The following is a 12,109-nucleotide window of genomic DNA, read 5'->3' on the forward strand; positions in this document are numbered from 1 at the left end:
TATTTCTGATTTATTTTTAAACCTGCATGAGCTCAGCTGGACAGAGGGTGATCCACAGGCATTGACAAGCAAAAGTAAGTTGTCCCTGTCAGCTGCAACAGCACCACCTGACACCCGACCCTTGTTCCACAGCCCTGCACATTGCTGATTGCGTGAAAGCTTCCAGGTTAACTTTAAGCTACCAGCACATGGCTTTCAGCACTCCACACACAGAAACAGATAAAGATCTCAGCTCCCAATGACATTTCATGGACCTTAACCTGAATAGTTGTGTTAAGTAGATGTCTATAACAAAGGGGGGGGGGGGGTGAATAATACCTGTAAAGTAGACTACATATGCATTCTTACAGACCTCAGTAGTGACACAATTACAGCCACTATATCTTAAGCAAAAAGCAATTACCACTTTACCAATTCACATAATGTACTACAGTATAATGATTCAATAATCCATGGAAGTTCCGTTACATGATCTTGGCCTCTTGTATAATAGATGGTTGTGTATTATGTATTGTGTATAACCAAAAGCAATAGATAGCTACTTGTCATCCACCAAATGGTCCATGAATAATTAATCAATGTGATTTACAGGTGGTTTGAAGTCAAGCTCTCCAGATCTAATTTCCGATTTGCCTTTCAATAAAATGTAACTATGATGACAACTGGATCTTCATACACCGATCATGACTAGGCCTACGCTGTACACTGCAATACATATTGCCATACATACTGTATTGTTAGTCATAAAGCCTTTTTGTCTCACTGAAACAATCAGTTTTAGGATTGTCATTCCAACCCTCATGCAATCCAACTGAAAGCTGTATCACTGCATCTTAACGTACCCCAGGCATGCCGATTCTGAGCTATGGCAGTCTCAAGAACTGTGTTTGTCATCTGAAGATCCAGTCTATATTCCAGTTTCTAGATCCTTGTGACTGGATCGGCTACTGTTATAAAATATATCCATTCAAATGTATGGCGAGAACTTATTTGCAACCATTTAATATCCCAATTGCCAGAAGGGTAGTTTCAGTATTTATTCAAACAAAAAAAGTCCAGACAGTGTAGACTGTCATGTAAAAAACGAATGCAAAGACAATCGCAGTATTAGCCAATTATCTACAGGAACCATTAATCTAAATCTTACAAAAATCAATATAACTTCAAAATCTTTAGAATACAACTTGCTTAGAGTCACATGGAACAAGGCGGTTTAATCTTACATGAGCCACTGTATGTTTTATACCAAAGTTAAAACAGACAATGTTGAGGCTGTGAGTGGCAATATTCCTTGCCCAGCCTCCCAGTACCAATTACATTCAGAGGCCCTTTTAACCACACCTCTGAACTAGCTTTCCCTTTCAATGCCATCCTGCCACTGAGTACAAGTGATATTTCTGAGGACACAGCAATCACACTCAGTACAGATTAGGGCACTGGGTGATTTAACTGATTTGCATTCCTCAGTCTCAAACCAATTTCAGTCTTGCAATTCCCAAATGATGATTATATAAGCATAATTTGATGAACCAAATCAAGTATGTCAATTTATAACGGATCTTTTTGAGGGCTGCCTCGGGGAGGAAAAAAAAAACAACATAAAAACTAATAACCAAACTTTTTTTTTTTTTATTATTATTATTGTTATTTAAATTGGAACTAGGCTTTGTGGAAATCCCAAATGTGAGATGTGCGGAGGCTGAGAAGGTAGCCTTTCAACAGTAATCTAAGATTAAATTAACAAGGACAGCAGTGGACAAAGAGGGAAGGAAAGCAGAATGCTGGCAAAGATCACAGGCCGTGCTAAGCAGGTTTCTACTGTCATGCATGTATACAAAGCACCTACTAAAACGCATAGCATCTGCCAAGGACGTTAACCAAATAATTAAATATTTACTGGAAACATGAACCTGCAGCATATAGAATTATGTATTATGCTATGGCACCTCTCATAATACTGTAATTTAATAAAGTGTTAATACAACTCAACGAAAATCTATTTAGAAATCTGAGGAATGTGCCAGCAGTTTGGGATGGGGCCTGGCCAGTGGCCACAAGTCCACCAACATGTGACCACCTGCCTCAAGAGAGGGGCAGCCTGGGATTAGGTAAACCGCAAGGCAGCTGACAGTGCTGATTACGAAGCAGGGCTTGCATTAGAGGACTGTAACTGGGACTCGCGTATGTTTTAAAATTGAGTGCATAGGGGCCTAGCATGGTTCATGTAATCTTTAGCTGACAAAAGTGACAATGAATAGGTATAATTAATGCAAGAGATGCTAAAGCCACATTATAGAGTACATTGGCAATATTGACACGTCCACGCATTCTACTGAAACACGGGTGAAAAGTCACATTTAAAATGTTTTCAAATATTAACTTCGGCAACTATGGATACCAAGGGATCTGGTATCAAAAGAAAAACGATATAAAAAAATAAACAAAAAATTTGCATTACTGTAGTGAATTTTTGCACAGTTCCAACTTTTCTAGATGTATGTTGGTTTAATCTTGTATAATAACCACATTCTGACATCCGATTTTCGTCATTAAACTGTGATGCATTATTTTCAAGTTTCCCTGTGTTTAAAGGATGTTTACAACAATGATGGTGCCAACAAAATGCTCTAACATTGCGTCCTTTAACACATGTTGTAGGGCAATGCTCTTTAGCTGTAGACAAAGTACAGCTCTGGAAAAAATTAAGAGACCACTGCAAAATTATAAGTTTCTCTGGTTTTACTATTTATAGGTATGTACTCTATAAACTACTGACAACATTTCTCCCGAATTCCAAATAAAAATATTGTCATTTAAAGCATTTATTTGCAGAAAATGACAACTGGTCAAAATAACAAAAAAGATGCAGTGTTGTCAGACCTCAAATAATGCAAAGAAAATAAGTTCATATTCATTTTTAAACACAATACTAATGTTTTAACTTAGGAAGAGTTCAGAAATCAATATTTGGTGGAATAACCCTGATTTTCAATCACAGCTTTCATGCGTCTTGACATGCTCTCCACCAGTCTTTCACATTGATGTTGGGTGACTTTATGCCGCTCGGCTTTGTTTGATGGCTTGTGACCATCCATCTTCCTCTTGATCACATTCCAGAGGTTTTCAATGGGGTTCAGGTCTGGAGATTGGGCTGGCCATGACAGGGTCTTGATCTGGTGGTCCTCCATCCACACCTTGATTGACCTGGCTGTGTGGCATGGAGCATTGTCCTGCTGTAAAAACCAATCCTCAGAGTTGGGGAACACTGTCAGAGCAGAAGGAAGCAAGTTTTCTTCCAGGACAACCTTGTGCTTGGCTTGATTCATGCGTCCTTCACAAAGACAAATCTGCCCGATTCCAGCCTTGCTGAAGCACCCCCAGATCATCACTGATCCTCCACCACATTTCACAGTGGGTCCGAGACACTGTGAGACACTGTGGCTTGTAGGCCTCTCCAGGTCTCCGTCTAACCATTAGACGACCAGGTGTTGGCAAAGCTGAAAATTGGACTCATCAGAGAAGATGACCTTACTCCAGTCCTCTACGGTCCAATCCTTACGGTCTTTTGCAAACCTCAGCCTGGCTCTTCTTTGCTTCTCATTGATGAAGGGCTTTTTTCTAGCTTTGCACGACTTCAGCCCTGCCCCTAGGAGCCTGTTTTGAACCGTCCTCGCCGTGCTCTTCACCCCAGCTGTCGTTTGCCATTCTTTTTGTAGGTCACTTGATGTCATCCTACGGTTGCTGAGTGACATTCAAATGAGTTGGCGGTCATCTCGGTCAGTGGAGAGTCGTTTTCGCCCTCTGCCGGTCTGTAGCTTTGTTGTCCCCAATGTGTGCTGCTTGACCTTGTTCTTATGAACCGCGGTCTTTGAAATTTTAAGGATGGAAGCAACCCGACAATCACTGTATCCCTCTGCCAGTAAAGCCAGAATTGAACCCTTCTTTTCCTCACTCAAAACTTTCCTTTTCAACTATTTGGGCATGGTCAATAGTTGTTTTTTGATTCCAATTACTTTTGAGGTACTACTAGCACTGTTTTGCCATCCAGCTGGTCCAATTGCAAGAGGATAGTGATGACCACAGGAGTGGTTTTTATACTTTTCCTCGTTAAATAAGATTTGGTTCAGGTGATCCCCTAATCAGTACCTCATTCAGTAGAATGAGGTGTGCCTTGATTAAAAAATAGAATTCATTGCATATGTCTACATATATTGTAAGGCAAACAGGACATATTATTCTGTACATCCTAATCATTTTTATCATTTAGCTATTTGTTTATTTACTATATTGCTGTCAAAAGGCTGTTTGAGATTTTGTAAATAACAGTGTGCACTGGTCGACAAAGTGGGTGCTCTTGTGCTGCGTTTACATTGCCACCTCGGACCTAAGCCAACTCAGGTCTAGCGGATCACAGAGAGTCTTATCATTTTTCACGTAGTGTTTACACTGCGATTGTGCCCTGAGCCGGCTTAGGTCTGAATGCGCGCGCATACCACCTAAAATTACAGTAAATGCTCGGTGACGTCACAATGACCACTGAAGGGATGACGAGTTTTCCTGTCCCCAAACCACAAAGGCGGAAGAGGCAGAGTGGTATTGCAAACAAACAATACAGTGTCGTGTTCATATTGCAGGGACTCATTTTGAAGTCCACGAGAAAAATGGTTATTCGTTTAGAGAGTGTTTGACACAACATTGTGGTTCCTGACCCTCCACTCACAACCCCCGGAAACTGTCTATCTTCTCTTCCCTCCTCCCTCCTCTATCTCCTCTGACGACTTTGCCTCTTTCTTCTCTAAAATCTCTGATATCAGCAAACTCTTTAACACCTCTCCCTCCCCCCACCCCCTCCTGCTCCAAACCCAACATCCTCTGTCTCTCCTACTAACTCACCCTCCTTCTTTCCCCTCTCAGACTCTGACCTCTCCCCTGGATCCCCTCTCCACTCACCTCTTTCAAGCTGCTGCTCTTGGCCTACTCCCCTTCAACTCCTCCCTTCTCAACACCTCTCTCCTCCCTGGCCTCATTCCCTATGCCTTCAAAACAATCCTCTATCAGCCCCTTCTTCAAAAATACAACCCTCGACCCCACCTCCATCCAGAACTACTGTCCCGTCTCCCTCTTACCTTTCCTCTCTAAAATCCTCGAGCGGGCAATACACCGCCAGCTCTCTGCTTTCCTGTCTAACTACTCTCTGCTCGATCCTCTCCAATCTGGTTTGCGCTCTGTTCACTCCACTGAAACTGCTCTCTTGTCTGTCACCAACTTGCTAAACTCTGCCCATGTTACCTCTTTCTCCTCTGTCCTAATTCTCCTTCATCTCTCTGCTGCCTTTGACACTGTCGATCACTCTATTCTCCTATCCTCTCACTGAATCTCTGGCACTGCTCTGGCCTGGTTCTCCTCCTACCTCTCCATCCGTCACTTGTCTGTTCCAGCTCATCATGGTGTTCTCTTTGCCTCGCTTCACACACGCTACTCTACTGCTCCGCTCACTCCACTGGCTCCTGATCACCGCTCGCATCCAGTTCAAGACTCTTGTACTCGCCTACGATGCTTGGACCAGACTGCACCCAGATACCGCCAGACCCTCATCTCTCACTACCCCCCACCTGACCTCTCCACTCCGCCTGCACTACAAGACTGGCTGTACCTCCTCTACGCTCCCCTGCCTCCATAGCCCGCTCCTTCTCCACCCTTGCCCCGCAGTGATAGAACGACCGTACCTATGGATGTCAGCACTGCCCAGTCCCTGACCACCTTCCGGCGCCTCCTCAAGACACACCTCTTCAGACAACACCTGGAAAACTCAACTCTTCCCTTCAGGACAATATACCACTCTGTCCTTAATACACTTTAACTTGCACTTAGCTGCTCCCTATTTTACTGTATTTAATCCTGCACTCAACCCAATCTGTAGTATTTCACTTGCACTCATGTCTAACTATCAACACTGTTACTTGCTCTCCCTTATGGAAAAAACATATTTTTAATATATGGTAGAAAAGTGTGCTCTTATATTTTTCATATATAGAAAATGGCCCCTTTTATATATTTAAAATATGAGATATACTTAAAATATATATTTAGTCTGTAATCCATATATTTATTTAATTTATATGTTGAAAATATATGGTGCACCATATATTTGCATTAGTCTAATCCATATAAAATAAATATATGAACTACAGACTAGAATATATTTTAAATATAGCCCATGTATTTTAAATATATAAAAACCGGCCATTTTCTATATAAAAAAAGTATGCTCCTTAGATTTTTCAATCATATTAAAAATATATGTTTGTTCCATAAGGGCTTGAACTGCCCCTATATCAAATCATACTGTGTTTTGTATTTGCTCTTATTAGGACTGAAGTCATTGTATTTTGTATCTTGTTCTTAATTGTACTGTAATTCTTGATATGTATTTTCTGTATACAACTGTAAGTCACCCGGGGTAAGGGCAACTGCTAAGAAATAAATAAGGGTTTCACCTTGAGTAAGAAGTAAATTTGCTGTTTACTACTGTAATAACAAAGACCCATTTGTTTTCAAAATAACTATTTTGTTTCTTAACCATTATTCTCTCATCTTGTATAGATACATAATTGTAAGATGCATAAGTACTTCATTTTTAGTTAAAATAGGCTAAGCAGCTGCAGGAATACTGGAGAAAAAACAAGTACTGTATACAATTGCAGTTAAATTATATTTTTTCAAATTAACCTCGTTACAAATACTACTACTGCAAATGAATAAATACATAAATAATAATAATAATAATAATAATAATAATAATAATAATAATAATAAATACACTATCTAAATTGTAATGATGATAAAATGTTGAAATGACAGGGAACATAACATGTAAAACGCAATTGTGTACAGATCAACTATAATCAAAAAGTATATGTACTTATTTTGTGTTTCTGGATTTGAGTTTCACCCCACGCCGCTATTGGCACCTCTACTTTCTCGCTCTCCCCAGTGCAGTTGTCAAAAAAAGCTATTCCGTGTTTTTAAGCTAATCATTGGTACAATCAAAACATTTATTTAAACACTTAGTAAATTCTTCCTGTTTAGATTATGTGGGGGAGAAACCGATCGGCACTAACGTGGTACGTGAGCAGTCCTAAAGTCGGGTGAATTTACACTGCTTTTCGGACTGACCTACGATGGCGCTGATCCGCATCTTTAGTTGGCCGTTTTTAGTACCGCTAAGAGTAGGCTGTGTTCGTTTAACTGCAGAAAAAAAGACGTGAGACGGCCCAAAGCCGTCCTAAAAACTGCCAGTGTAAACGCACCACTGCAGAGGCCCCAGCCCTCTCAGCCAATCACTTGCCAACAGAACCCACATACAGCTCGACGCAGGTGTTGATCTTTATTCACAACAAAAAGTTACTAAGAGGTAGGTAAAATCTAATAGTAATTATCTTAATTTGTGTTAATCTTTTTTTTTTTTCGTAGAACATCCACAAAAAAAAGAAAGTTACTTTAAGTACTAAACTCATGACTGATGACGGTAATCAAGTATCCTTACAACCCACCAAAAATGTTTTTTTTAAAAAGAAAAAGTTGTATTATTACTGCTATTACTATAACAAATGAATCGGGGCAGTATGGAAAAAAAATACTACGATGTAATATGTTTAACTGAGTCTACTGTTAATGCCGACTTCTAGATTATAAGAGTAATAAATACGAGAATAATGTATTGCTTCACTACGCCTCTCTCGGGCGATTCGATATTTGGTATTAAGTTAAGCACAAATTATTGTATATCTTTTTCTCTTGCAAAGGAGTGCAGCGCACAAAGCTTGCAAGAAGAGGCAGCTTAACGACGAACTGGACACCAAGGGTATGCGAAATGGTCTCTCTGCTTTAATGCAACATACTGGGCAAGTGTACAGTTCAGTAACACACACTGCCTGGCACTGTTACATTTCTTTTAATTATTAATGTGTGTGTTTTTAAAATGTTTTTAAAAAATTAAAAAAACAACTTTGGATACCATTCACGCTTTCAAACGAGACCGCAATCTGAAGATGGTATTTTAAACTACCTAACTAGTGAAAAATGTTTTTATCAGTTGTACTTGTACAAATAATTTTTTTTTTCTATATTGAAGTAGAAATTTAAAACTAATTTAACATTATTTTTTACATTTCTTAGTTTACATATTTACTACATTGACTTTTCATTGCTTTGTATTAAATGTACGTTATAAAGAAGTACCTCTGAATCCTCTCTTATAAGCAGTTCAAACCTTAAACTGGGGTGTCTCGACCCCTAGCATTTTCACTTCACTAGGCAATAAACATCCACATGGGGTTCTCCCAATGATTTGTTTCCAATTCAACCACTGTGAATTAAACTTGCCCCCCTCCCCTCCCCTCCCCTTAAAATGAACTCGGGATACACAACACAACATTATTGACACGAACCGTTGTTCAAACATCCTGCTTCCTGTCATTATTACCTTAAACCAAACACTGTTACTGTACTATTAGATTATACTACACTGGTAACATGATGTAGTCAACCTTCTTGTGAAGAAAAAACATTTAAATCGAGGTTAAAATAAAATACACCTTTGTGTTATTCTCTTTAAACTGGATGCACGATTGTGCTGTTTGTATTCAATAAATTTATAAAAAAGTTTGCAAAAACACGCAACCACTGTATCGGTGCTCCTACACTGAGAAACAATTTGGAACGCAGAAAAAAATGACTGATTATAGAGGAAGTTAAACGTTATTTAGCCATCTGTTGCAAACGTTTATAATAAGCAGAAACTCGCTTTTGTTGATTTTAAAACCTAAATCGAAAATACAGTTATTTTCACGTAGCAAATATTTAGCATCAAAGTAAAAGCCAGAAAAGCACTGTATAAAAAATGAAGTATTCGGTTTAAACAATTTAAATAATTCAACAAATATTTCCCTATAAATTTAGATTTTTTATTTTCTTAAAAAAAAAAAAAAAAAAAACGTTTTCATTTTAAAATAAGTTTTGCCAATTACACAATATAATGCAGTCGCTGATGAATCCGAATCGCCACAGTGCTGGATGCTGTAACAGTTTCAAGTCAGCGTATATTGTATATTTCTTCCATTCCTCGTTTAACACATAACAAAAAGGACAAAAATCGATGAGATAGAGTAGAGGCTTACCAGAAATAGAATGTAGATAATTGTTCAGATCCCCTGGCCTCGTTGTTTCTTCGGAGGCCGGATACCGTCCTTTCACCGCAATTCAGTCGTTTCTGTGTTGTAGTTTTATTTCAGTGTCACTTTAATCCGGCAGAAAACTCCATCGAACACGGCTAACATAGGGTCTGAATTGCCCTTTCGAAACACAAACTACACGTTGAGATTGATTTTATCTCCGTTTCTTAAAGATGATATGTGGTGAAACTCCCGGTGCTGGTGTGTTAGTAATCTCATGATATGAAAGAGGCTGGTGTTTGTCAGTAATCCAGGAGGGAAGGGAATTGTTCCTCTGTCTGCATATTATTGACGCCTCTGCCTCGTAGTGGCAGCTAGAACAATGTGGTCACCAAATGATTCAAAGTCGGAACAAAAAATGGTTAACAGCGACGCCTATCGTTCGATATTTAAAAACAAAAACAAAAAATGATTGTTTCACGGCGCTCCCTAGTGTGTAAAAATAAACGTGCAGTGCACCGCCATCAAACGTCACCTTGCAAGCGGTGGACTTTAATTAATAAAAATTGAAAACGTTAATTGTTTTTTGCTAAGAAAAGAAAGTTGACTCATACCAACAGAAAACAAAAGTATCAGGTAAGCTGTGTGTTTTATTTGCAGTCACACATACACTGTAACGTGTTGTATGTACATTTAACAATTATTTCTGGAAAGTGTGTGCAGTATATGGTACGGTATATCTTGTGCTAATGGTCTAATAAGCAGGCTACGACAAATAAATAAATAAATAAATAACATAGTTTCAGTTAAGTTTACCATTATAAATGTGTGTGATATTTTTGTAATAAATCAGACAATAGATGTATGACACAATCCCGGTTTTTGCGATGGAACCACATAACAGTCTCGCGTTTTGATTGGTCCATGTCTGTCACATAAATACGTCGTCACACGCGTGGATAAGCTTGCAGTCATTTATAACATTACGATCGGAGAAAGAGCGAGAGATTTGCTTTCCCCAACCTTTCAATTAAAATATAACGTGATATTTTGCTGTACTAATATAACAAACTATGCGTTACTACTTTATATTTCTTATCATGTTATTTTTTTTTTCTGTAGTGATGTACTCTTTTCTTTCAAATAGCATATATCAGTCGTCGTTTGCACAGTGTATTTTAATATGAAATATATACACTATTGCAGGTTACAGGATACATTAGTTTATCTCAAATGTAATCACAGTTTTAAATATAGACTGCATTTACGTCCCAAATTCTGGGCCGATTTGATTTGCAGATAACGTCACAAATTCTGGGCTGCTTTGGTTTTTAGATAATTTTCTAATTCAGCCCAGTTTTTGGGACTCAGCTGACAGCCAAGTTTCTAAGCACACACCACCGTGCAACCCCTGCACACTGCACATCACTAAGCAAGCCCTGCAAGCACACGCCACCATGCAAGCCCTGCAAGCACACACCACCATGCAATGGGGAAGCTTTGGTGCATCAGGACCTGGACGACTTGCCATCATTTGAAGGAGCCACGAATTCTGCTCTGTATAAAATAATTCTACAGGAGAAGGTCAGGCCATCCGTCCGTGAGCTGAAGGTGAAGCGCAGCTGGGTGATGCAACAAGACAATGATCTGAAACGCACAAGCATGTCTACATCAGAATGGTTGAAAAACAAGAAATTTTAAGTGTTGGAATGGCCTAGTCAAAGTCCAAACCTAAACCCCATTCTTCCAAGTCACTGTGAGAGACTGATCAGTAACTACAGGAAGCGTTTGGTTGCAGTTATTGCTGCTAAAGGTGGCGTAACCAGTTATTGAGTCTAAGGGGGCGATTACTTTTTCACACAGGGGGTATTGGGTTATAATTTTCTTTAATAAATAAATGAAAGAAGGATCAATTTTGTGTTATTTGTTCACTCAGGATCCCTTTTATCTAATATTAGATTTTGGTGGAAGATCTAATAACATTGTGTCAAAAAAAAGCAAAAATGCAGAAAATCAGACGGGGCAAATACTTTTCACGGTACTGTAAGTAATAAAATAATATAGTGTCTCTATGTAGCTGTAACTTCAAAGGTGATATGACCTCAAAAGCAGCATGAAGACTTCATTTTTCTTGTGTCACTCACCACTGACTTTGACCTATGGAATCTCAGAATACATGTGTGTACTGAATATGAAACCAATATCTGAAGCAGGTTATACATGACCCCCAATCTTAGGTCACAGATCAAAGTGAAGGATGCTGTTATATTTTACTTGTAGAAAATAAGCAGCTTATATGGTTAGTACAGGAGCAATAAGCGCCTTCAACATTGTAGAATGGTCACTGTTATCATAGAAACCCTTCAGGTTAGATTTTGAGACATTACATTTTGCAGTGTGGGATACAGAAACACCTTCCACCGAAGTGCTTACTGACAGTAATGTCAGAGGCTGTCAGATCTGCTGCCTGGCCCAACATTATGACAGATTAAACTTTTATATGTATCTATATATCTATAGTTAACATTTGCATAAAAATGAACCATGGCTTTATCAAGAATGTGTGCTACAGTATATATAGGTGTTTTTTTTTTTGTTGTTTGTTTGTTTGTTTTTTGGTCCAATCCCTTTGTCAAGCTTGAATATGTTAATTACTTCTGAAAAGCAAGGGACCTGATATTTGTGTTTTTACTGCATGGCATCACTAGCTTCAAAAATAATTGTTTACAAACATTTTTTTAACCTTATTTATTTACCAAAAGTCTTTATGCATACAAATATAACTAAATATATACCGTTATATTTTGTAAATAAATTAATATGGTGTAGGTTTTTTTTTTTTTTTTTTTTTTTTTTTGTTGTTGTTCATTATGTATTACTTTAGACTCGACAACTATTAACTGCTTGCTAAATACATAAACTAGTGGCCTTGTAAA

General features: G+C 38.5%; 1 protein-coding gene across 2 annotated transcripts in view; it reads right to left on the reverse strand.

Moving 5' to 3' along the window:
- cdk17 (cyclin-dependent kinase 17) overlaps positions 1-9,546 on the reverse strand; it is a 74,145-nt gene extending 64,599 nt beyond the window's left edge. The window contains exon 1 of one of the 2 annotated variants that reach the window (XM_041257695.1): positions 9,180-9,546. The gene's annotated coding sequence lies outside the window, so the exon portion shown is untranslated. The remainder of the gene's footprint in view (positions 1-9,179) is intronic. The other variant, XM_041257694.1, reaches the window with a different exon arrangement.
- Between the last annotated feature and the right edge of the window lie 2,563 nt (positions 9,547-12,109).

The sequence above is a fragment of the Polyodon spathula genome, chromosome 8 (genome assembly GCF_017654505.1).
Source record: "Polyodon spathula isolate WHYD16114869_AA chromosome 8, ASM1765450v1, whole genome shotgun sequence".
Taxonomy (NCBI): Eukaryota; Metazoa; Chordata; class Actinopteri; order Acipenseriformes; family Polyodontidae; genus Polyodon; species Polyodon spathula.